Below are 24,680 nucleotides of genomic sequence, written 5' to 3' on the forward strand. Positions count from 1 at the left end.
GTCTTCTTAAATAAACCTTTTGGAAGGTGTATTAGGGGTAGTTTCTTGGCTCAGATTGCTCCATTTTCCTTATTTTCATCAATTTTTGTCCGGAGGGGGCATGCCCCCCCACCCCCCTATGCGCCCTCAACTAAACGCTTCGCGTTGTCGATGTGTCCCTAAAACAAATTTGGAAACCCCCCCTTAAAAAAAGGTGTGATCCGCCCCTGAAGATCCTTCACCTCATGATTTCGAGTATTAAGCCTCGTAGTTTTATAGAGTCTTCAAGGCAATTCATCTTGCAGTTGTTAGAATCCTTCGAATCCAGGGTCAGGCTGCTATATGCGATTTTTATTTTACGTGTTCGTTTTTTTGGCGCTGACACGGTCAAAGCATCTCATCGTTGGTTGTTTCGTTATCCGCTCCTGTCTCCTCTGGTAAAAGAGGTAAACTATTGTGCATAAGACTTGGAGGATCAGCCTGGGAAGATTCGCCATTGGACATACTCTCTTTATTACCATCGCTGACGACGTGTAATGATTCATGCGATGATCCAAAGTCAATGCTGTGCGATCTTCTTCAGTCGACGGTGGTACTTTCGCTTGGCGTTATGGATTCACGCACGTTCACTTGGCTTGGAGCTACTATGGATGTACGCACGTTCACTTGGCTTGGCGCTGCAGGTGCATTCAAGTTGGGAATGGTACTTTCGCTTGACGCTATGGATTCACGCACGTTCACTTGGCTTGGAGCTACTATGGATGCACGCACGTTCACTTGGCTTGGCGCTGCAGGTGCATTCAAGTTGAGAATGGTACTTTCGCTTGGCGCTATGGATTCACGCACGTTCACTTGGCTTGGAGCTACTATGGATGCACGCACGTTCACTTGGCTTAACGCTGTAGGTGCATTCAAGTTGAGAATGGTACTTTCGCTTGGCGCTATGGATTCACGCACGTTCACTTGGCTTGGAGCTACTATGGATGCACGCACGTTCACTTGGCTTGGAGCTACTATGGATGTACGCACGTTCACTTGGCTTGGCGCTGTAGGTGCATTCAAGTTGGGATTGGAGATAGAAGCGAGCCACATTCCATCTGCTCTCGCTCTTGTAATGGCAAAGCAGTTGGTGGAGGGAATTCCTTTGAGGCGCTTTTCACGTTCCTTGTCGTGATAGATGTGTATGCCATGCATTGGGTTTTTCCTATGTACGTATACTCCACTTCTTCTTGCTGCAATTTGAGCTTTGATCTTCTTTCTGTCCCTGAAAGGAAAAAGTGCATAGTTTACAGGGATATGGTGACCATTAAGCCCTTGTACCCACTCTGACCCTACTTCTAACTGGATTCCGCTAGTTAGTGTAGAGTTTGAGAGCAGCAGGGCCGGAGGACAACATAACGATTTGCTCATGTATTACTATTACACTTTGCTAACGTTTTGTGCTCAAACTATGTTCATCTGACAGCGCGGTTGCATGTCTAAATATCACTGACCCCTCGGGCGTTTTTAATTGTCTCAAAGACCGGGAGATATGAGATGAGGCTGTACAATTTCGTGCTTGGCAAAAACAGCTTTCATTCTTTCTTTCTTTATTTGGTGTTTAACGTCGTTTTCAACCACGAAGGTTATATCGCGACGAGGGAAAGGGGGGAGATGGGATAGGGGAAAGGGGGGAGATGGGATAGAGCCACTTGTTAAGTGTTTCTTGTTCACAAAAGCACTAATCAAAAAATTGCTCCAGGGGCTTGCAACGTAGTACAATATATGACCTTACTGGGAGAATGCAAGTTTCCAGTACAAAGGACTAAACATTTCTTACATACTGCTTGACTAAAATCTTTACAAACATTGACTATATTCTATACAAGAACCACTTAACAAGGGTAAAAAGTGAAGAATTTTATGGGTGAGAAAAGGAAAGTAAAAGGACTTTGGGGAGGCAGAAATAGAGAAGAAACAAGAAAAAGATCCTAATTAGGTTCACGGCATCGAGAGTGATGCGACCTTCTCTCAGAAGTTAGTAGAGAAGGCTCCCCCATCCACCACCCGGGGGACGCGCCTCTACGCCAATTAGGGGGCGCGAGGACAGCTTTCATTGCATTTGCACTGAAAACAAACGCTAAAAATGGAGTCAAGTACGTTGTGATGTTAAAACACAATGCGTAAAACCACTTACCTTACAGCCTTGATAGCAGATATAAAATAAACCAGGATGGTCCAGACCAGAAAGATGTAACCAAAAAGGTAATGAGTGTGATTAACCTGCATTTGAACACTGAATGATCGCTGAAAAGAAACAGATAAAAGTTGGCGCCATATTGTCGTCTAAAAATGTCTACGTCATCACATAATGACGTCAATCTTGGAGACACATTTGAGTTTTGGCGACATTAGAGAGTTCAAGATTTAAGGTGTTACGAGTGTGTTCAAGTTGCGGTTCTTGCTAATGTTTATACTCACTGAGTTACTTGCCTTGATTGCGACGGCGTATACGCACGGTCCAGTGTGCATTCGACAGGGGGTGCCGAATATGTACTGCTAGAACTAAGATACTTCTTGATTTCAGTAAATAGTTTCATTACATGTCAACTAGTTTGTTTTTAAATGATTTTTTAGAGATCGCCAAATGGTATTGTGTGAATAACATCATTCGGTCGATTGTTCGCACGGCGCCGTGCTTCTAGTAGCTCTCAGTCCATTCCTTCTTTCCGGTGTGGAAACAGACGTGTTTCTCGCGAAAGAATCGGCGTTTTCAACTCGCCATATCTTCATATTCATTCGGACTAGAACAACGAAAGTATGACTTTCTTGTAAAAAATATCCCGAGCCTTGCGACTCTGGTAGTCATTTTGTTACGCGAAGCGGCCTTTGGCAGGTATGACAGTTTTAGTCATCCAAGTAAACGCACGTGGACGATTTTTTCAATGGCGTTTTGAAGTCTGTGAATGTTGTGCTTACAAATCATTTCGGGGAACCCCTCAGTCTATACGTACAGACAAACAAATTGCATGGAACGAAAGTTGAGAGGCTGGACTGTAGTTGTTGTTTTGACTTCTACAAATCTCGCAGGTCTTTTATGCAAAACAGACTCAAAATTGCATTTTTCACGCAAGTGTAGATGACGAGACTATCGAAGGAATAGAATACACTTACCCAAAGATATAATAGACAGCTACTGTCTATTTATATCTATGACTTACCCTAGCCCATATGTTAGAATAAAGAACATGCTTTGCTCTTTTGAATGATGTATGATTTGGCACTGTACACAGGATTTTAGACCTGCCCCCGAAGTGATTTTTTTCCATAAACCCATCAAAAAGGTCACTCTGTTTTGGCCGTAAAAAGCGCCCAAATGCAGTCAATTTATAACCTGTGTCGTGTGTTCGAAGGAGTACATCTCAGCGATGCCATTGCCTTGCAACATCAAAGAAATATATTTTAATAATCCGCTAAATTAACGATGTTTTAGGTGTTATTTAGTATAAATATAATTTAAACTCTCTTTTTACTGTGCCTGTGACTGGTGGGTACCACCAGTCACAACCCCTCGGTCTGCATGCTTTTATGGTGCATTTGTGTCTTAAATTGTGAGCTGATGTCAGGTATGTTTGACTGACCAGCAGTGGGCCGCTCACTTGGCTTTTTACCTGCGCCCGCGTCGCAGCAGCGCTCTTCACTTGCTCTTACAAGAATGGAATCCAGCGGAGATCCTTTTCGCTTCGACAAATGGTCTGCGCAGCTCCCCAGCACGGTGGCGGAGGAACTTTCTCAAGAGGGCTTTGACAGCAAACTAGCCCTCCTTCACGCCACCAAGGAGGACATTAATTCGCTCAAACTCAAACGCGGCCACCTTGTCGCTACCTGGGCCGCCATACTCGCCCTCCAAAAGGAAAATGGCGGAGCTGTACTGGCAGGGGCAGACGATACGGCGACAGGGGGCACAGTGGCCGCTCAGCAGTCGCTGCATGAACTTTTACGCGGACCCTCGCAATCTGCTTCAATTGACATCGACAACGGGCGATTTCGAACAGGTGAGGGCGCCTTACGCATAATCGAATTTGTGGGGACTTGTGAAATGCAGGAGGAGGTGCACCTCAGCGGGGGCATCTCAATCCGCCTTCCCTCCCAAAAACCCAAACCAGAAAAGGTAACGCCGGCCCAGTGGATTGCGGCTAACAGCCGGATTATGACGAGACTCCTCGAATCGGGCCAACTGACAGGAAGAGGGGCGCTAGAGTACCTAACATATACCGCGAAGGTGGGGGAAATGGCCGCCCGCTACACGTGGTCATCAGTTATGATGTATGACGACCAGTATCGCCAGAACCAGGCAGCAGAAGGATACAAGTGGGGTAGCGACTCCCAGCACCTCGCTCTCGTGGCCCTGCGGGAGCGGGGACCAACACCACCGCAGAGAGGGCAGCCTCCCGCCCCTACGGACACCTCTGGCCATCACCTAGGACCCAGGAGGGTGATGGCCCCCTCAGGCAGGGAGGTGTGTCACCAATGGAACAAGGGGCATTGCAGGTATGCCCCCCGCTGCCAGTTCGAACACGTGTGTTCGGTGTGCCTCCAGCCTGACCACCCTGCAGTCAGCCACAGCTTTACACAACCGCCTGCTCCTGTCGGTGATCAGAACCCAGTCTCCAGATAGGACAATGCGCAGCCAACAAAAGCTAACAAGGTGGGAGATAGCAAGTTAGAAAGCCCCTTTTTGCCACAAAACCCTTTTAGTTGTGATTGGCTAGGCAACAAGGAAAATATATCATCCATTTCTAGAAAGGTCGAAAAATGGGAAGACGAGTTAAAATGTGATTCTGACAGAAAGTTCCTATTAGAAGGCATAAGGCAGGGATTCAGAATTACAGATGAACATTGTGTAATACGTACAGCAGAGGGTGATAATCACAGATCAGCCATTCAGCATAACGATGCAGTAGAAAAAGAACTTTTGAAGCAAATTGCGGCAGGGAATTATGTTTTGGCCTCAGAAAAACCTACCATTGTTAGTCCTTTAGCAGCCATTGAAAAAGACGACGGTGACATTCGTCTCATTCACGACGGTAGTCGTCCTATGGGTTGTGCTATGAATGACTATGCCTCAGTGCAACATGAGCATTTTCAGACAATTGAGGACGCATGCTCTTTGGCAAAACCGGGGTACTGGATGGCGAAGTTGGACCTTAAATCTGCCTACAGATCTGTACCAGTGCATAGAGATGATTACAGAGTTACAGGACTGAAGTGGCGCTTTAAAGGAGAAAGAGCACCGACCTATTTATTTGATACAAGGCTCCCCTTTGGGGCCTCAAAAGCACCAAGTCATTTTCATAGACTCTCTCAAGCAATAGGCAGATGTTTACGACGCCGTGGCATAAAGGGTGTGGTTGTTTACATTGATGATTTTCTGCTGATTGCACCGACTCGAGAAGAGTGCAATAACGCTTTGCATTGCCTGATAAATCTCGTTCGGAGATTTGGTTTTCATATCAGCTGGAACAAGGTTGTTGGACCCACTCAGCGCATTACATTCCTAGGTATAGAGATAGACACACGTGATTGCACTCTGTCATTGGGAGAGCAAAAGTTGGCAAAGGTTCATCAGCAGCTCGATGAATTGTCAAAGAAGAAACGTGCAAGTAAGCAGCAATTGCAGCGCTTGGCTGGACTCTTAAACTGGGCTTGCCAGGGAATCCGCGGAGGCAAATTTTTCTTGCGGCGCATCCTGGACGCTATAAAGCCCCTGCGGCAGCAGAATCACAAAACAAAACTCAGCAGCGAGTTTCATAAAGATGTGCAGTGGTGGTTGGCTTACCTGTGCACATTTAATGGTGTAATTTATTACAACAGAGGCGAAACTCATCATGTGCATGTCGATGCGTGTGGAAAAGCGTGTGGGGTGTTTTGCAGAGGGGACTGGCAATACTCTGTGTTTCACGTGGACACACCGGCCGCCAGCGAGCTTCACATCAACTATAAAGAGTTATGCGCCGCAATACAAGGCATTGAAAGATGGGCGCAGACTTGGACAAACAGCGTTGTGATAGTGCACACAGACAACAGTGTAACCAAAGCAATCATTAACAAAGGGAGAAGTAGAAACCCATACATGAACTGTTTATTGAGGAAACTGTTCTGGCTCAGTACGAAGCATAACTTTTCAGTCAGAGCCATACATGTACCGGGTTTGGTGAACACTCTTCCAGACACTATTTCCAGGCTTCATGAGGCAGGAAACTGGGAGAAACTGTGTGTGTTGCTAAGAAACTGGTCGCATAGGGCTGAATGTGTTAGTTCCGACTTAAGCAAACATATGTCAAAAGATTCATTTGTGTTTCTTGTGCAGGAGAGGCAAAGACGTTTGAAGAAGAACTAAACGGGGAACTCGCCGGGTTTAGAAGCAGTACTTTTGCTGACAATACTGTGAAGACAATTAAAACTCACTTAAAATCCTATATGGATTTTTGCAATAGGATGAGCATCCCCCCTGTGCCGGTGACTAAGAACTGTAGCTCTCTATGCCACGTATTTAACCCGAAGGCTCAAGCCTTCCTCTGTGAAACAGCATATTAACATTATTCGAATAATGCACCTTACTTACCTAGACCAGATCCCTCAACTCACCTTAGATTTTTTCAGAGTAACTTTTTGTAGGGCCTTGCCCAAGTAAACTCCCGTCCACGTTCTTTTGGGTTGGTAGGAGCTCAAAGTTCGCCCCTTTCTATTGGGTGCTAGTTTTAAAATTGTTAAACCCCAAGTGTTCTTAAATAATATGTGATTTTTGTCCCTATGAAATTAAAAAACTTGCCTTCGGTTTTTGACACCCAAAAGGAACTTCTTGTCACATGAATTTTATGGTTGTGGTTGTGATGGTGTGTGTGTGTGTGTGGGTCTGTATGTGTGTATGGGTGTGTGTGTGTGAGTGTGTGCGTGTGTGTGTGTGGGTGTGAGTTAATGTGTTGTATCCTTCTATGAGTGCGTGTGTGTGAGCGTGCTTGGTTGCGTAAAAGTACTAGTTTAGTGTGAAATAAAAGCCGGAGATTTGCTTCGTTTCTTTGCTGCGACAAAAAACCAAACCAACTATAGATCTGCGGTGACATTATGACGGTTCGTTTTCGACATTGCAGTGGAGTTGCGCGCGCGGATCTTCGACGATTCCCGTTCGGTTTAATGTGGATGGAGCTTGATTGAATGTAACTGCTTTGAAAAGTTACAACATGAGTTCTTGGGATCGATGTTTTTCGGTAAACTTCTTCGTATCCTTGACTTTACTTTTGACTTGAATAGATCCAGATCGGATGGGGCTGTTGATCGTCTACACAGATCTATATGAAGTTGACTCGACACGGCAAACCGCCGAATCCGTGCCCTCTCGTCGGTCCTACCCCCAAATCCCTTACCAGCCTCAGACCCCATCTCACCGTGGCCAATCTAACCTCACTGGCGCACAATGTGTGATTATCCCTTCCTCATGTGTGTGTGTGTGTGTGTGTGTGTGTGTGTGTGTGTGTGTGTGTGTGTTGTTTGTTGTGTGAGTGCGTTGCCGGGTCAGGTCGTCATTAATGAAGATTCCGCCAGCTGGCCCTGACACAGCCTCTCAGTGCCGCCGAACGCCCAAGTAAAAAAGTACTACACTATGTACTATAGTATACCATAGTACTTGTACTATAGTATACTATAGTTTACTATAGTACAAGTACTATGGTACATTGAATTGTACTATGGTATACTATAGTTTACTATAGTACAAGTACTATAGTACATTGAATTGTACTATGGTGTACCATAGTTTACTATAGTACTAGTACTATAGCAAACTATAGTACAAAAAGTACTATAGTACAATACATTAGTGTGTACTATAGTACATTGTGGTACATGTACTATAGTATACTATAGTAAACTATAGTACATTTAAATGTACTATAGTATTTTGAGCACTTTTTTGCCAAAATGTACTATAGTATACTATAGTAAACTATAGTAAACTATAGTTTACTAGAGTACATGTACTACAGTTTACTAGAGTAAAGTGTAGTACAGCGTGGTACTTTCGTAGAGTACATTTGTACTATAGTACTTGTACTATAGTTTACTATAGTACAGCGTGGTATTTTTGGCATGGTACATTTGTACTATAGTACTTTTACTATAGTTTACTATAGTACAGTGTGGTGCTTTTTTTGCTGTAGATTTTGTACTATAGTACTTTTACTGTAGTTTACTATAGTATACTGCAGTACTTTCTTGAAAAAGTACCATAGCCTTAAAAATTACACTGGATGTAAATGTGGCCACAATTTTTGCTGAATCAATTGTGTTGTGTGAATTGAATGTGTGTGTGCACGTTCAGGCCAGTGGCTGCAGTCAATCTGTCACATTTGGTAGGAAAGTAAAGGTTCATCACATGTTTTAAATTTTATTATTCATTTTTCGGCAGAGCATTAATAGTCAAACTTATGTAAGAACATTTTAAAATATTCACTAACATGTAAAAGACACAATTAAATAATAATTTTAGAAAAGGTGTCCATCTTGCACAGTGAGTAACCAAGCTGTTGATTTTTGGTAAATGTCCCAATGCAGGAACAGTTTTAATGCAATTTTTTATCACACTGTTTATAACCAGAACAAGTAACAATAAAATGTACAAACCAGATTTATTATAGCACTCCTCTTTGTGGGAATTCATCTTTAGCACAACACATATTTTCTCAAAATTATCTCCCCTACAGCCAAGTTAAATTTCTATGATTAGCTTTGAAAGTGACCATGCCTACATCAGTACATGAAAACTCTGTGAACAATCAAAGGAGACAATGATTGTCCCTATTATTGACCGGAACTCTACCCCAATCTGAACTTGAATAATGCAAACTATCAAGCTGAATTGATGTCATCTAACCCTGTATGTGTGACCTTACACAGATAAAGTTATTTAGTTACTTTCTTTCTTTATTTGGTGTTTAACGTTGTTTTCCACCATTCAAGGTTATATCGCGACGGGGAAAGGGGGGAGATGGGATAGAGCCACTTGTCAATTGTTTCTTGTTCACAAAAGCACTAATCAAAAATTTGCTCCAGGGGCTTGCAACGTAGTACAATATATTACCTTACTGGGAGAATGCAAGTTTCCAGTAACATTACTTACATACTGCTTGACTAAAATCTTTACAAAAATTGACTATATTCTACACAAGAAACACTTAACAAGGGTAAAAGGAGAAACAGAGTCCGTTAGTCGCCTCTTACGACAATGCTGGGGAGCATCGGGTAAATTCTTCCCCCTAACCCGCGGGGGGTTATTGAGTTACAACGATCTTGCTTCAAACACATTCAAAATAATACCATTTCTCTGTTATTATTATTATTTTCTGTGAACTTAAAAGTTTATGAATATGAGGGTCAATTTGACATGGGTCACATCTAGAGGTCATCCAACTTCAATAGCCTGTACAGTATAAAAAATCTAGCTTTCAAAACATTTCAGAAAAATAAGAACACATGCTTTCGCAACACATCCTTGATATTTGTCAAAAATGTGGTTTTGAAAAAATGCCAAATGTGGTCATGTTTGAAATTGATCAAACCATAGCAGTATGTTAGTTTTGTAAAGTCTACCTTGAAAACCATCCAAGAAAACAACAATGTTCAATTCTGTCTACCCATTGTAAGTCAGCCTAATTATACTCCCCATCAGTGACATTATCCTGACCCGGTGAGTCAAAACTCACTAAATGTCCAATGGAGAGTTTTCAGCACGTAACCAGAAAGTATACAATACAGTGTGGCATATGTCCCGTTTTTTCCAAACAGGGTTATATATGTGGCAATAATCACATGAAATGTTCTCTGTCCTCCACATCTGTTTGATTTGTGATTGGTGTCCAGATTATTTGCTACAGGCATCTGATTAAGTTTATTGTAGCTGCTGTCCGTTTCCCTTAGCCAGTGACATCTGCTTTCCTGTAACTTGTATTCATGTTCGCCGATGGCACCCGCTGAATAGTTTTGGTTGTTCTCCAATGGCATCTAGCTAGCTGCTTTGACGTCTGTAAGTGGTATCAAGGTCCTTCACCATGCAGTCATCTGCTGGAAGTGAACAGGAGGCTCTCTTGCTTATGACACCCACACCAGAGCATGGAATGAAACCTGCAATGACACAGCAGTATGACTATGAGAAAGCATGCAGACTGAAGCAAAGAGGGCCAAACTTTAAGAGAATGATAATGAAAGCTAACTTAAAGTGCCGTGGCTTTTAGTGCATATATATCTAACTTTTAAAACTTGTGTCTGTCTGTGTGTGTATTATGATGACTAAAGGCTCCGAAACAGCTGCACCGACTGAGACGGTGGTGGGGTTTGAAACGTGCTGGTGCGTGTATGTTTGTGCTTGCGTGTGTGCAGGCATGAATGTCTTTGTCAGTATATCTGTGTGTGTGTGTGTGTGTGTGTGTGTGACAATTTATGAATACAATAAATGTATACATCTATACACACCCAAGAAGATAAGGCGCTCAGCAGGTCTGCACTCATGTTGATCCATTATGTCGGAAACAGGCAGAACTGGATCCTCCACCCAACAGTCACTGCTGCAGTGCTGCTCTCAGCTATAAGCAAGAGAAAGCAGCTTGAGTGTTTCATCGCATATAATTCCAGTGTTTGCATACTCCATAGCGATTAGCTGAAACTATTTAGCTAAAACTATTATCAGTGGAATACTAAAGGGGTGGCATATGTCATCCAAAATGTAAGGCAATTTAAAGTGTGATTGACGGGACAGAAGCGTTTCAATGATACAAATTGAGAACACTACATAGCCTACTGTGTGTTACTGGGTTTACACAAGTAAAAGTGAATACTTTTTCTTCTTCTTCTTCGTTCATGGGCTTAGACTTCCACGTTCACTCATGTGGATTTTTACGTCTATGGCCATTCAGCCAGCATACGCCAATTTCGGGGGAGGCATGCTGGGTATTTTCGTGTTTCTATAACCCACCGAACTCCGACATGGTTTACAGGATCTTTTCCGTGCGCACTTGGTCTTGTGCTTGCGTGTACAAAAGAAGGGGGTTAAGTCACTAGCAGGTCTGCACATAAGTTGACCTGAGAGATCGGAAAAATCTCCACGCTTAACCCACCAGGCGGCAGCGACCGGGATTCAAACTCACGACCTCCCGATTATGAGGCCGACGTCTTACCACCACGCCACTGCGCCCATCGTGAATATTTCAATATTTGAAAAGCAATAAGTGTAAATCTGGTGCCACACAGCAAGCCATGAAGTATTCTGTTTTCAATTCCTACGTACCGGAGAGATAACCCATGTAGTAACTAAACCATACACCCACATGTGGGAATATCATTGAGGTCATGGCAAGCTAGTCTGGCAGGGACCTTATATATTCCACTGCTCATGATTACAAAGTCACAGATGCAAAGTCATTCTCGGAACACTTTTGGGCTTGCCATTTTCTCACGAATGTTTTGAGAATGAAGTTTGTCTCGGAGATTTTGCATAAGCAGTGGAAAATGACATCCCTGTCAGACATGTTGTTTGAACCAACCTCATTTACATGATAGACACGCCTGTGAAGAGATGGTTCATTTATCACATCATGACACATGGGTGGTATCTCTCAGGTAGGCAAAACAATATATCTAAATGCACCAATTTACCTCAAGCACTCAGCAGGTCTGCACATATGTTGATCCATTAGGTCAAAAAACCACCAGAACTTGATATGTTGTCCAAAAGTCACAGATACAGTGGAACCCCCCAAGGATCCTGAAAAAATAATTAAAAATGAAGAGCCAACACTTGTACAAATTATCTGTCTTTGTACATACAAGCACATACACAAATAAATCTGCTTGCACTATGCTGGCTTTAGGCATGTGTAATAAAATGATTTTGGGGGAGCTTCTCTATTTAACTGGGAACTTTTTTTGTTGTCAAAAGCAATTTATGCCTCAAACATTCTCCCACTCAAGACTGAACTATGCATTCAGTATGTGTTGATATCTGACTTAAACTCATAAAACTAACAAAGGCTAATTTGTAAAAAGACACTGATTTGAAAAGAAAATTTAAATTCAATTACATATTATCATGTATTATATAATCTGTTCTGGGGCTTTTTTCCAGGTCTTTTAAAAAAGGATGTTCACAAACAATAACGAACACATTTTTCAATCCAATGAATGTTTGCAGCACTGTCAGCCGGACAGAAATGACAGTATGTTGACAAAGCCGTGATAAAAACATAACCTGCAGTCCTACCTTAGCGCAAAGAAGTATGAATGGTCTCTGTGTACTCTACAATCTCTGACTGTGGCCCTATGTAAAGGTCGAAAAGAGCTGGCTGTGCTAGGCCATTAAGAAAAATTTCAGTTAATTCAGATTTGTACAAGGAGAGCATAAAAGCATATATTCACAGCATGTATGTCTTGTTATTGCTATAGGTCTATATATATATCTATGCCACAATGACACAGCAAATACGTACATTCATACAGACATATTCATTTACTCATATAATTTAAATTATATAGCACCACAGGAATATGTTAATATCAAAATCTAATATGAAATTTCTTACACACACCCATGAAGTTCAAGCCCTCAGCAGTTCTGCACACATGTTGATCCAGGAGGTCCAAACACATCCTGCACTTGTTGTCCAACAGTCACTGCTCCAGTGAAACCCTCCATTTAGGACCCTGAAAGATATATAACAAGTTCCATAAAGTGATACAAAACTCTTTGTTGTTGTCCTTATCTGCCGAAGGAGCACCTCCTGTCGCTTCACAGCATCTGTAACACAAGAGAGGACTGAGTATCCAGCCAGAAATTTCATGACTGTATTTTTATAATGATGATCAACAAAACTTTTTAGGGGCTTTTAAAATGATATGACAAATATAAAGTCAGATGCACTTCACCCATTGTTATACTTAAACATAGAACTAAGGCTTGCTCATACAGTAGAACTCCCCTTGTTAGACCTCAAAATATCTGAGAAAAATAGGCCTTAAAAAGGACCCCTGGGTGTCTTAAAAAGGCCGTTGATTGATGATTCACAAAGGTTATTCACAGAAAATATGAAAAAAGCAAGGTCCTAAAAGGGAGTGTGTCTTTAAGTGTGTGTGTGTGTGTGTGTCTGTGCATCGCAATTAAGGGCTAAACAAAAACAAACACACACCCAAGAAAAGCAAAATTTGTTTGAAAATTTGATCCAAGACAGTGAATCAAACAAGAAATGTCCATCACTGATTCAGACATATTTGAATGTATGTGTGTGTGTTGCAAACATTACACAACAGTGGATCATAAATACCAAATTCAGCTATGCTAGTACCGTATTGCAAATTACATTAAATTTGAAATGTCAGAAAAAACAGGGTTTTTAAATTTTATAATTTGTTGTTAATAATTAACTTACTGGTTAAAGAGTACAACTTTTCACAATTTCAGCACAGAGAATGGAATCCTTGGTGTCTGCTTCCTTTTCTATCTGAATGACTCATTGGTACAGCCATCTGTCATCACCCTGCCGACTGTTTTTTGACATGGAGTCCAGAAGCTCCCCCACCAACTCAGGCAGTTTTGTTTTTCACTAAAAGTAAAAGAATAAAGGTCAAATAGATTTGCACAAAGGAATAAAAAGAGGTTTTCTAGTAATCCAAATAAAGCATGCAGAAATAAAAACACAAAAAGTAACATCAAACAGTTTTGCCTCTTGTGCCCCCAAGACACTGGAATAATTACAGGCCACCAGATAGGCCGTCCATCACTGAAAGTGAACAGAAAAACTTGATGTTTGAATATATGTGTGTGTGTCAGTGTGTGTGTGTGTGTGTGTGTGTGTGTGTGTGTGTGTGTGTTATACAAGTGGTACAGGTAATTTAAAAGAGTTTAAAATGTCACTTACTTGTTGTCCCTGTCAGTGTAAACTTTCAGCACAAAGAAGAATGGAAACATTGGTGTTTTTGTCGGTTCCGTTCCAATTGAATGACTTGGTACAGCCATGCCATCAAGTTGATCAACCAGCTCACTGTTCCTGTTACCAGTTCAACCTCTTTTCCACATTGCCGACAGATTTTTAATCTGAAAAAGTCATGTAGGCCTATACATGTTTTCAAAATGGGAATTTATAAGTTGTAAACAGTTAACGAAATAGTCCGCTTCTGTCACGTACTCCCCACGAACACCACCATGTGGGGCAGCCAGATCCAGATAGAATCAACAAACAAGTAAAACTCAAAGTAAAAACATCAAACTCAAACTCAAAGAGAAAAACAACAACCAGACGGCCCAATGGTCACTGTAATTGTATCAGATTCAGATTCTCACAATGGTATAAACTTTGCAAATCTCAAAAATAGTCGGATACTAGTGACAGTGATAGTGAAAAAGAGTTGTGGCAGCTGTAAAGAATAATTATACGTACTCCTCACTCGATAGTCGATGACTTGGCAGTTACTTTGCAAATCACTCGATAACTCCTGAGCGAATCTGGATACGATTACGTGGAAAACTCTTGAAGGCTTACTTCTCAGTCCAGATCCGTCTTCTGCTCTCTGAATTACGGTTAACCTCTCTTGGTGGGTTCCTTTCGTGATGTTGTAGACCGCTTTTGGCAATCTCCCTGGTGCAAACTCTTTCTTCTGAGTTCGTTCGTTGAAAATCAGTTATTAGTGCTCTCCCTTGATTTACTTCGGAGTGGTCTCCTCTTCGACTTTTAAGGGACATAACTCTCGCATGCGAACCCTTTGATCGTATCGAAAGTAGCCGGCTCAGTTTGTTTTTGTTTTTGTTTGGTCTTGTGTTTGATGACTTTGCTAGTCCAATATTTTATGTATATATACTCAACCTTCGTTTTGCGTTTTTGTTGCAGCTGAGTGCATTTACAGTTCAAAAATCCTCCTATGGTAGTAAAACAAACCCAAAACTACATAAAATAAACAATAATAAAAACTGTTTTAAATAAGTGAGGTACATGTTTAGGCTAGGAGGGGGGGGGGGGGGGTGCGCAACCCCCATAACCCCCCCCCCCCGGTAGTCCGGGCCTGCAAGGACAGGTTGGAAGATTAGGCTAAGCCTAAAACCTTTATCCTGACGTAATAAAGTTAATTATGAGCTAGCTCTCTCTCTCTCTCTCTCTCTCTCTCTCTCTCTCTCTCTCTCTCTCTCTCTCTCTCTCTCTCTCTCTCTCTCTCTCTCTCTCTCTCTCTCTCTCTGTTAAGCATTCGATGTGTACACATTCCATAACTTTTTTTTAAAAAATCTCATATTGTGTGTGTGTGTGTGTGTGTGTGTGTGTGTGTGTGTGTGTGTGTGTGTGTGTGTGTGTGTGTGTGTTGTGTGTAAATGTCCGTGTATATGTGATTAGAATAGGGGTGCCTCTCTGCATGGGTGAAAAAAACACTTGTTTGTAATGCTTGTATGCCACAACCCTCTCTCTGTCTCTGTCTCTCTCTGTCTCTCTCTGTCTCTTTCTGTCTCTCTCTCTCTCTCTCTCTCTCTCTCTCTCTCTCTCTCTCTCTCTCTCTCTCTCAAATTATTTAAAATGAAACAATATTGTACACACAGCAAAATTCAGTCAACTTCAGGTCAAACCAAGAACTTTGCACTTGATCCTACATGAAGAATTATTTTGGCAAATTTTAAATGTAACATAAAAAAGGTATTGTTTCAAAATTTCACTGCAGACCATTTTACTAAGCGTTTCGGGCAGGCGGGAAATAGCTCAGTCGGTAGCGGCGCTGTCTTCAAAACCAGTTGTCGCAATCGGCGTGGGTTCGATCCCCACGTTCGGCGAGGGATTTATTTCCCAGAGTCAACATCGTGCAGACTCTCCTCGGTGGCCGCATGCGCACGATAAAGAACCCAAGTTCACAGCGAAAGTCTCAGGGCTCGGAAACATGAATACACGCATGCAGGAAACAAAATGTGTGGGTATCGCCGTATACTGTATGGCAGCTCGCTTTCCCCATGGAGAAAGCAGCCCGAATTTCCATGAGGGCAACCTCACAGGACTATATAAAATCTTATCCTTAAACTTTTAAAGCAATTGTTAAATTCTCTTTTGAAAACTTTTTTTGTGAGAAGCGTTCCCAGGTAACGTTAATGAAATATTAATTTCACATTTGATGCTAACTGTTTACAAAAGTCCTTTCTCCTAAGTGAATATGTGCGTACCCACGTGTTTGTGTGTGTGCACGTGCAAGCGTGTGTGTGACTGTGTGTGTGTGTTTGTGTGTGTGTGTGTGTGTGGTGTGTGTGTGTGTGTGAGCACAAAGTATTCCTACGTGTATTTTGCAAATGCACAGTTAACAAGTTTGAAAATATCTCATGTCATCTCCAACAAACGGCTTAATTCACACACACGCACGCACTAAAAACATAATAAATCTTATATGTACGACTACCTTGTAAAAACACACACAACACGTTTACATGCACAACTGGTGATATAAAACACAATTTTAAAAACAATGTTTTTTAATCAACTTAATTTCAACAACAAAATTGTTATGCTTAGCTGATAAGTTATATTAATAAAACAATAAAAATAAAAACACAAAATGCATGTATACTATTACTACTATACTGTACCGCAGTACTATGTACTGTAGTACTATATAGTAAAAAGTACCATAGTACAAAGTACCACAGTGTACCATAGTACAAAGTACTTCGTACTATAGTACTACTGTAGTACAGGGTACATTCACAAAAAGTACCATAGTACAAAGTACTAGGTACTATAGTACTACTGTAGTACATGGTACATTCAATAAAAAGTACCATAGTACAAAGTACTAGGTACTATAGTACTACTGTAGTACATGGTAAATTCACTAAAAAGTACCATAGTACAAAGTACAAAGTACTCTACTGTACCACAAAGTACTATAGTACAGGGTACATTTACTACACAGTACTATAGTACAAAGTACCATGTACTACAGTATGTACTATAGTACATGGTACATTTACTATAGTTTACTATAGTACAGGGTACATTTACTATAGTTTACTATAGTATACTATAGTACATCGTGTGGTACTTTTTCAGCTGGGCGGGGACGTGAAGGGGAGAATCCAAGGCTCGTTGCGGTCTTCTTCTTTAACAGCCAGCGTGCTGCCATCAGCGATCTCTTATGACGATAAGACGTAAACTTGACCAGGATCGCTCGCTCTTGCTGGTCGGGCCTACCGACCCGATGGGACCGGTCGATCATCACGGCTGCCCTTTGATCAGTCTCGGTCTCGGACACTTCGCGACCTCGATTAACACTCTTGAATTCAAAATTCACCCCCCTTACAAACTAACTGATCCGCCCTTGTGTGTGTGTGTGTGTGTGTGTGTGGGGTGGGGGGGGGGGTGGGTGGGGTGTGTGCGTGTGTGTGTTGTGTGTGTGTCTTGTGTGTGTGTGTCTTGTGTGTGTCTCCGTGTGTGTGTGTGTCTTGTATGTATGTGTGTCTTGTGTGTCTTGTGTGTGTGTGTCTTGTGTGTGTCTTGTGTGTATGTGTGTGTCTGGGTGTGTCTTGTGCAATTCAGAAACATCTACTGGACAGATCTTCATGAAACTTTGCACACAAATGTTCCGATGGTCACACTCAGACAGGTTCACATGGGTTTATTTGCCCTGGTCCTCGCACTCCGAAGTCTCTGATATTGTTCAGTGACACATTGTCCTGCTGGCAACCAGCTCCACGTGCTTTATGAACGGTCACCAAGAAGACCATTATCTCTCATATACTGGCTGTGTGAAAGCTATTAAGGTCAATGACAGAAAAACCGTGTACTTCCTCACTGGGAATTTGTTTAATCCTGTCCCACTCGATTATCGGAATGTTCCTGTACACTTTGTCTTTGTATCAGAGAGTTGTAATGTTCATTTGTAAGGACGTGCTTTCCTGAAACAAATGAAGAGTTGGATTACAACGCTGCAGTGTTCTCTGCCCTGGATTGTAGCTTGCCCGTCGTAAATCAGTCACTTTTTCCACTGCTGTCCTCAGTCATATACTTTTCATCAAGACTTCCCAAGTAAAAAAAGTACCACACTATGTACTATAGTATACTATAGTAAAAGTACTATGGTATACTATAGTTTACTATAGTACAAGTACTATGGTACATTGAATTGTACTATGGTATACTATAGTTTACTATAGTACAAGTACTATGGTACATTGAATTGTACTATGGTGTACCATAGTTTACTATAGTACTAGTACTATAGTAAACTATAGTACAAAAGTACTATAGTACAATACATTAGTGTGTACTATAGTACATTGTGGTAAATGTACTATAGTATACTATAGTAAACTATAGTACAGTTAAATGTACTATAGTATTTTGAGCACTTTTTGGCCAAAATGTACTATAGTATACTATAGTATACTATAGTAAACTATAGTTTACTAGAGTACACGTACTCTAGTTTACTAGAGTAAAGTGTAGTACAGCGTGGTATTTCCGTAGTAGTACATTTGTACTATAGTACTTGTACTATAGTTTACTATAGTACAGCGTGGTACTTTTGGCGTGGTACATTTGTACTATAGTACTTTTACTATAGTTTACTATAGTACAGTGTGGTACTTTTGTTGCTGTAGATTTTGTACTATAGTACTTTTACTACAGTTTACTATAGTATACTGCAGTACTTTCTTGAAAAATTACCATAGCCTTAAAAATTGCACTGGATGTAAATGTGGCCCCAATTTTTGCTGAATCAATTGTTTTGTGTGAATTGAATGTGTGTGTGCACGATCAGGCCACTCGCTGCAGTCAATCTGTCACATTTGGTAGGAAAGTAAAGGTTCATCACATGTTTTAAATTTTATTTTCATTTTTTGGCAGAGCATTAATAGTCAAACTTATGTAAGAACATTTTAAAATATCCACTTACATGTAAAAGACACAATTAAATAATAATTTTAAATAAGGTGTCCATCTTGCACAGTGAGTAACCAAGCTGTTGATTTTTGGTAAATGTCCCAATGCAGAAACAGTTTTAATGCAATTTTTTATAACCCTGTTAACCAGAACAAGTAACAATAAAATGCACAAAACAGATTTATTATAGCACTCTTCTTTGTGGGAATTCATCTTTAGCACAACACATATTTTATCAAAATTATCTCCCCTACAGCCAAGTTAAATTTCTATGATTAGCTTTGAAAGTGACCATGCATACATCAGTACATGAAAACTCTGTGAACAATCAAAGGAGACAATGATTGTCCCTATTATTGACCGGAACTCTACCCCAATCTGAACTTGAATAATGCAAACTATCAAGCTGACTTGATGTCATCTAACCCTGTATGTGTGTGACCTTACACAGATAAAGTTATTGAGTTACTTTCTTTATTTGGTGTTTAACGTCGTTTTCAACCATTCAAGGTTATATCGCGATGGGGAAAGGGGGGAGATGGAATAGAGCCACTTGTCAATTGTTTCTTGTTCACAAAAGCACTAATCAAAAATTTGCTTCAGGGGCTTGCAACGTAGTACCATATATGACCTTACTGGGAGAATGCAAGTTTCCAGTACAAAGGACTTAACATTTCTTACATACTGCTTGACTAAAATCTTTACAAAAATTGACTATATTCTATACAAGAAACACTTAACAAGGGTAAAAGGAGAAACAGAATCCGTTAGTCGCCTCTTACGGCATGCTGGGGAGCATCGGGTAGATTCTTCCCCCTAACCCGCAGGGGGTTATTAAGTTACAACGATCTTGCTTCAAACACATTCAAAATAATACCATTTCTCTGTTATTATTATTATTTTCTGTGAACTTAAAAGTTTATGAGGGTCAATTTTACATGGGTCACATCTACAGGTCATCCAACTTCAATAGCCTGTAAAGTATCAAAAATCTAGCTTTCAAAACATTTCAGAAAAATAAGAACACATGCTTTCGCAACACATCCTTGATATTTGTCAAAAATGTGGTTTTGAAAAAATGCCAAATGTGGTCATGTTTGAAATTGATCAAACCATAGCAGTATGTTAACTTTGTAAAGTCTATCCCGAAAACCATGCAAGAAAACAACAATGTTCAATTCTGTCTACCCATTGTAAGTCAGCCTAATTATGCTCCCCATCAGTGACATTCTCCTGACCTGGTGAGTCAAAACTCACTAAATGTCCAATGGAGAGTTTTCAGCATGCAACCAGAAAGTATATAGTGTGGCGTTATGTCCCTTTTTTCAAAACAGGGTTATATATGTGGCAATAATCACATGAAATGTTCTCTGTCCTCCACATCTGTTTGATTTGTGATTGGTGTCCAGATTATTTGCTACAGGCATCTGATTAAGTTTATTGTAGCTGCTGTCCGGTTCCCTTTGCCAGTGATATCTGCTTTCCTGCTCTGTAACTTGTATTTATGTTCGCCGATGGCACCCGCTGAATAGTTTTGGTTGTTCTCCAATGGCATCTAGCTAGCTGCTTTGACGTCTGTAAGTGGTATCAAGGTCCTTCACCATGCAGTCATCTGCTGGAAGTGAACAGGAGGCTCTCTTGCTTATGACACCCACACCAGAGCATGGAATGAAACCTGCAATGACACAGCAGTATGACTATGAGAAAGCATGCAGACTGAAGCAAAGAGGGCCAAACTTTAAGAGAATGATAATGAAACCTAACTTAAAGTGCCGTGGCTTTTAGTGCATATATATCTAACTTTTAAAAGTTGTGTCCGTCTGTGTGTGTATTATGATGACTAAAGGCTCCGAAACAGCTGCACCGACTGAGACGGTGGTGGTGGTGGGGGTTTGAAACGTGCTGGTGCGTGTATGTTTGTCTTGTGTGTGTGCAGGCATGAATGTCTTGTGTGTGTGTGTGTGTGTGTGTGTGTGTGTGTGTGTGTGTGTGTGTGTGAATTTATGAATACAATTGAAGGCACAGTAAGCCTCCCGTAAACCATCACAGATACGGTCAGGCTTTTACACACAGACTACAGTACAAACACCCTTTCATTTAAACACTCACCGATTGAGAACATCCTAGGTGCCCTCCATAAAGAGCGAACAATTTTCAAATAATTTATTTTTGCGTGGTTTATCTTACCCCTGAGCCATCGTGAACCAGTGTGATCCAGTTTCCCTTTTTTCACAATGTAGTCGTCAGTTAGTCATTTGAATGCGACTCCATGTGAGCTTATCTACAATAGCACGTTTTTATGCACGAAACAAACGGCTGTGGTTCACCAAAACTCTAGCAATGGTTTTTGACTGTTGAGAGGAACGGTGATATATGCATAAACCGCCGTCTGCTACGACCCTTGCGTGACCCTGCTTCCGGGCTTTTCTTTTTTCAAACTTTCACAACTTCGAATTGTACTGATCTTGTCTTGATGAAAAAAGAATTCTTTTATGATTAAAGAATGTTTGTGTGACAAGCTGTCAATTTATTATTTAGATTTTAAAAGTTAGGTCTAGCGCAAAAACGCATCACGGTCCAAAAACATTCTGATAATCATCGATCCACAGCTATTGCCAGTTTACATCGATAGAATGAGACCCGAAGGGAAGTAACTCATTTTTGACCTGAGTTCAATCGGCAAAATTAATTCTTTAACAAGAAGGGCAAAGCCCATACGACTCACATGCTTGACCTTGACATGGTCAAATAACTAAACCTAGCAATGACATCATACACTAAGAACTGCTTTACACATTTTTCCTACCAAAATACATGTGACCTTGACCCAAGGTCAAGGTCATCCAAGGTCATGCAACACAAAGCTGTCAATTCAAGACATAGGAAGTACAATGGTGCTTATTGGCTCTTTCTACCATGAGATATGGTCACTTTTAGTGGTTCACTACCTTATTTTGGTCACATTTCATAAGGGTCAAAGTGATCTTGACCTTGATCATATGTGACCAAATGTGTCTCATGATGAAAGCATAACATGTGCCCCACATAATTTTTAAGTTTGAAACAGTTATCTTCCATAGTTCAGGGTCAAGGTCACTTCAAAATATGTATACAATCCAACTTTGAAGAGCTCCTGTGACCTTGACCTTGAAGCAAGGTAAACCAAACTGGTATCAAAAGATGGGGCTTACTTTGCCCTATATATCATACATAGGTGAGGTATTCAATCTCAAAAACTTCAGAGAAAATGGGAAAAATGTGAAAAATAGCTGTTTTTTTAGACAACATTTATGGCCCCTGCGACCTTGACCTTGAAGCAAGGTCAAGATGCTATGTATGTTTTTTGGGGCCTTGTCATCATACACCATCTTGCCAAATTTGGTACTGATAGACTGAATAGTGTCCAAGAAATATCCAACGTTAAAGTTTTCCGGACGGACGGACGGACGTCCGGACGGACGGACGGACGGACGACTCGGGTGAGTACATAGACTCACTTTTGCTTCGCATGTGAGTCAAAAATTGCTCGCTCTTTACGTAGGGCACCTAGGATATTCCCGTTTGGTGAGCGTTCAAATGGAAGGGTGTTTGTACTGTGTGTAAAAGCCTGACAGTATCTGTGATGGTTTACGGGAGGCTTACTGTCCGGGCGTGATTTCCGGTATTGAATATTCATAACAGCCGTCCAGCACCAAAACGAGGCGCCATTGTTGTAGAGGACCAAGTCCACGAAAATAAATTCTTTGAAAATTTTTCACGCTCGACAGAAAGCAGCCAGGATGTTCCCGTTCGGTGAGCGTTCAAATGGAAGTATGCTTGTACTGTATGTAGACGCTCGGGGAGCTCTGTGATGGTTTACGGGAGGCTTACTGTGCCTTTAATGTATATACATCTATACACACCCAAGAAGATAAGGCGCTCAGCAGGTCTGCACTCATGTTGATCCATTATGTCGGAAACAGGCAGAATTGGATCCTCCACCCGACAGTCACTGAGCTACAGTGCTGCTCTCAGCTGTAAGCAAGAGAAAGCAGCTTGAGTGTTTCATCGCATATAATTCCAGTGTTTGCATACTCCATAGCGATTAGCTGAAACTATTTAGCTAAAACATTAAACTATTATCAGTGGAATACCAAAGGGGTGGCATATGTCATCCAAAATATAAGGCAATTTAAAGTGTGATTGACGGGACAGAAGCGTTTCAATGATACAAATAGAGAACACTACATAGTCTACTGTGTGTTACTGGGTTTACACAAGTAAAAGTGAATATTTTTTCTTCTTCTGTTTCTTCGTTCATGGGCTTAAGACTCCCACGTTCACTCATGTGGATTTTTACGTGTATGGCCGCCATTCAGGCAGCATACGCCAATTTCGGGGGAGGCATGCTGGGTATTTTCGTGTTTCTATAACCCACCGAACTCCCACATGGTTTACAGGATCTTTTCCGTGCGCACTTGGTCTTGTGCTTGCGTGTACAATGCGCCCGTCGTGAATATTTCAATATTTGAAAAGCAGTAAGTGTAAATCTGGTGCCACACAGCAAGCCATGAAGTATTCTGTTTTCAATTCCTACGTACCGGAGAGATAACCCATGTAGTAACTAAACCATACACGCACATATGGGCATATCATTGAGCTCGAGGTCATGGCAAGCTGGTCTGGCAGGGACCTTATATATTCCACTGCTCATGATTACAAAGTCACAGATGCAAAGTCATTCTCGTAACACGTTTGGGCTTGCCATTTTCTCGCGAGTGTTTTGAGAATGAAGTTTGTCTCGGAGATTTTGCATAAGCAATGGAAAATGACATCCCTGACAGACATGTTGTTTGAACCAACCTCATTTACATGATAGACACGCCTGTGAAGAGATGGTTCATTTATCACATCATGACACATGGGTGGTATCTCTCAGGTAGGCAAAACAATATATATCTAAATGCACCAATTTACCTCAAGCACTCAGCAGGTCTGCACATATGTTGATCCATTAGGTCAAAAAACCACCAGAACTTGATATGTTGTCCTAAAGTCACAGATACAGTGGAACCCCCCAAGGATCCTGAAAAAATAATTAAAAATGAAGAGCCAACACGTGTACAAATTATCTGTCTTTGTACATACAAGCACATACACAAATAAATCTGCTTGCACTATGCTGGCTTTAGGCATGTGTAATAAAATTATTTTGGGGAGCTTCTCGATTCAACCGGGAACTTTTGTTGTTGTCAAAAGCAATTTATGCCTCAAACATTCTCCCACTCTAAGACTGAACTATGCATTCAGTATGTGTTGATATCTGACTTAAACTCACAAAAATAACAAAGGCTAGTTTGTAAAAAGACACTGATTTGAAAAGAAAATTTAAATTCAATTACATATTATTATGTATTATATAATCTGTTCTGGGGCTTTTTTCCAGGTCTTTTAAAAAAGGATGTTCACAAACAATAACAAACACATTTTCAATCCAATGAATGTTTGCAGCACTGTCAGCCGGACAGAAATGACAGTATGTTGACAAAGCCGTGATAAAAACATAACCTGCAGTCCTACCTTAGCGCAAAGAAGTATGAATGGTCTCTGTGTACTCTACAATCTCTGACTGTGGCCCTATGTAAAGGTCGAAAAGAGCTGGCTGTGCTTGGCCATTAAGAAAAATTTCAGTTAATTCAGATTTGTACAAGGAGAGCATAAAAGCATATATTCACAGCATGTATGTCTTGTTATTGCTATAGGTCTATATATCTATGCCACAATGACACAGCAAATACGTAC

General features: G+C 41.0%; 2 long non-coding RNA genes across 6 annotated transcripts in view; both read right to left on the minus strand.

Annotated features, from left to right (window-relative positions):
• Positions 1 to 8,387: 8,387 nt before the first annotated feature.
• Positions 8,388 to 14,958, minus strand: LOC138951736 (uncharacterized). 4 transcript variants are annotated; one of them, XR_011451203.1, is made up of 7 exons: positions 14,436 to 14,958; positions 13,917 to 14,092; positions 13,428 to 13,601; positions 12,585 to 12,705; positions 11,662 to 11,770; positions 10,483 to 10,592; positions 8,388 to 10,134 (listed from the first exon to the last, which is right to left on the minus strand). It is a non-coding gene; the product is annotated as an uncharacterized lncRNA (long non-coding RNA). The 4 variants fall into 4 exon arrangements; XR_011451205.1 differs by having other exon boundaries at positions 12,591 to 12,705; positions 14,443 to 14,957; XR_011451204.1 differs by having other exon boundaries at positions 12,591 to 12,705; positions 14,538 to 14,956.
• Positions 14,959 to 18,830: 3,872 nt separating this feature from the next.
• The window catches only part of LOC138951737 (uncharacterized), an 8,604-nt gene continuing 2,754 nt past the window's right edge, over positions 18,831 to 24,680 (minus strand). For both annotated transcript variants that reach the window (XR_011451207.1, XR_011451206.1), the window contains exons 5-7: positions 23,856 to 23,964; positions 22,802 to 22,913; positions 18,831 to 20,574 (exon numbers count right to left, since the gene is read on the minus strand). This is a non-coding gene — a long non-coding RNA (uncharacterized lncRNA). The remainder of the gene's footprint in view (positions 20,575 to 22,801; positions 22,914 to 23,855; positions 23,965 to 24,680) is intronic.

The sequence above is a fragment of the Littorina saxatilis genome, linkage group LG17, assembly GCF_037325665.1.
Source record: "Littorina saxatilis isolate snail1 linkage group LG17, US_GU_Lsax_2.0, whole genome shotgun sequence".
In the NCBI taxonomy this organism is placed as follows: Eukaryota; Metazoa; Mollusca; class Gastropoda; order Littorinimorpha; family Littorinidae; genus Littorina; species Littorina saxatilis.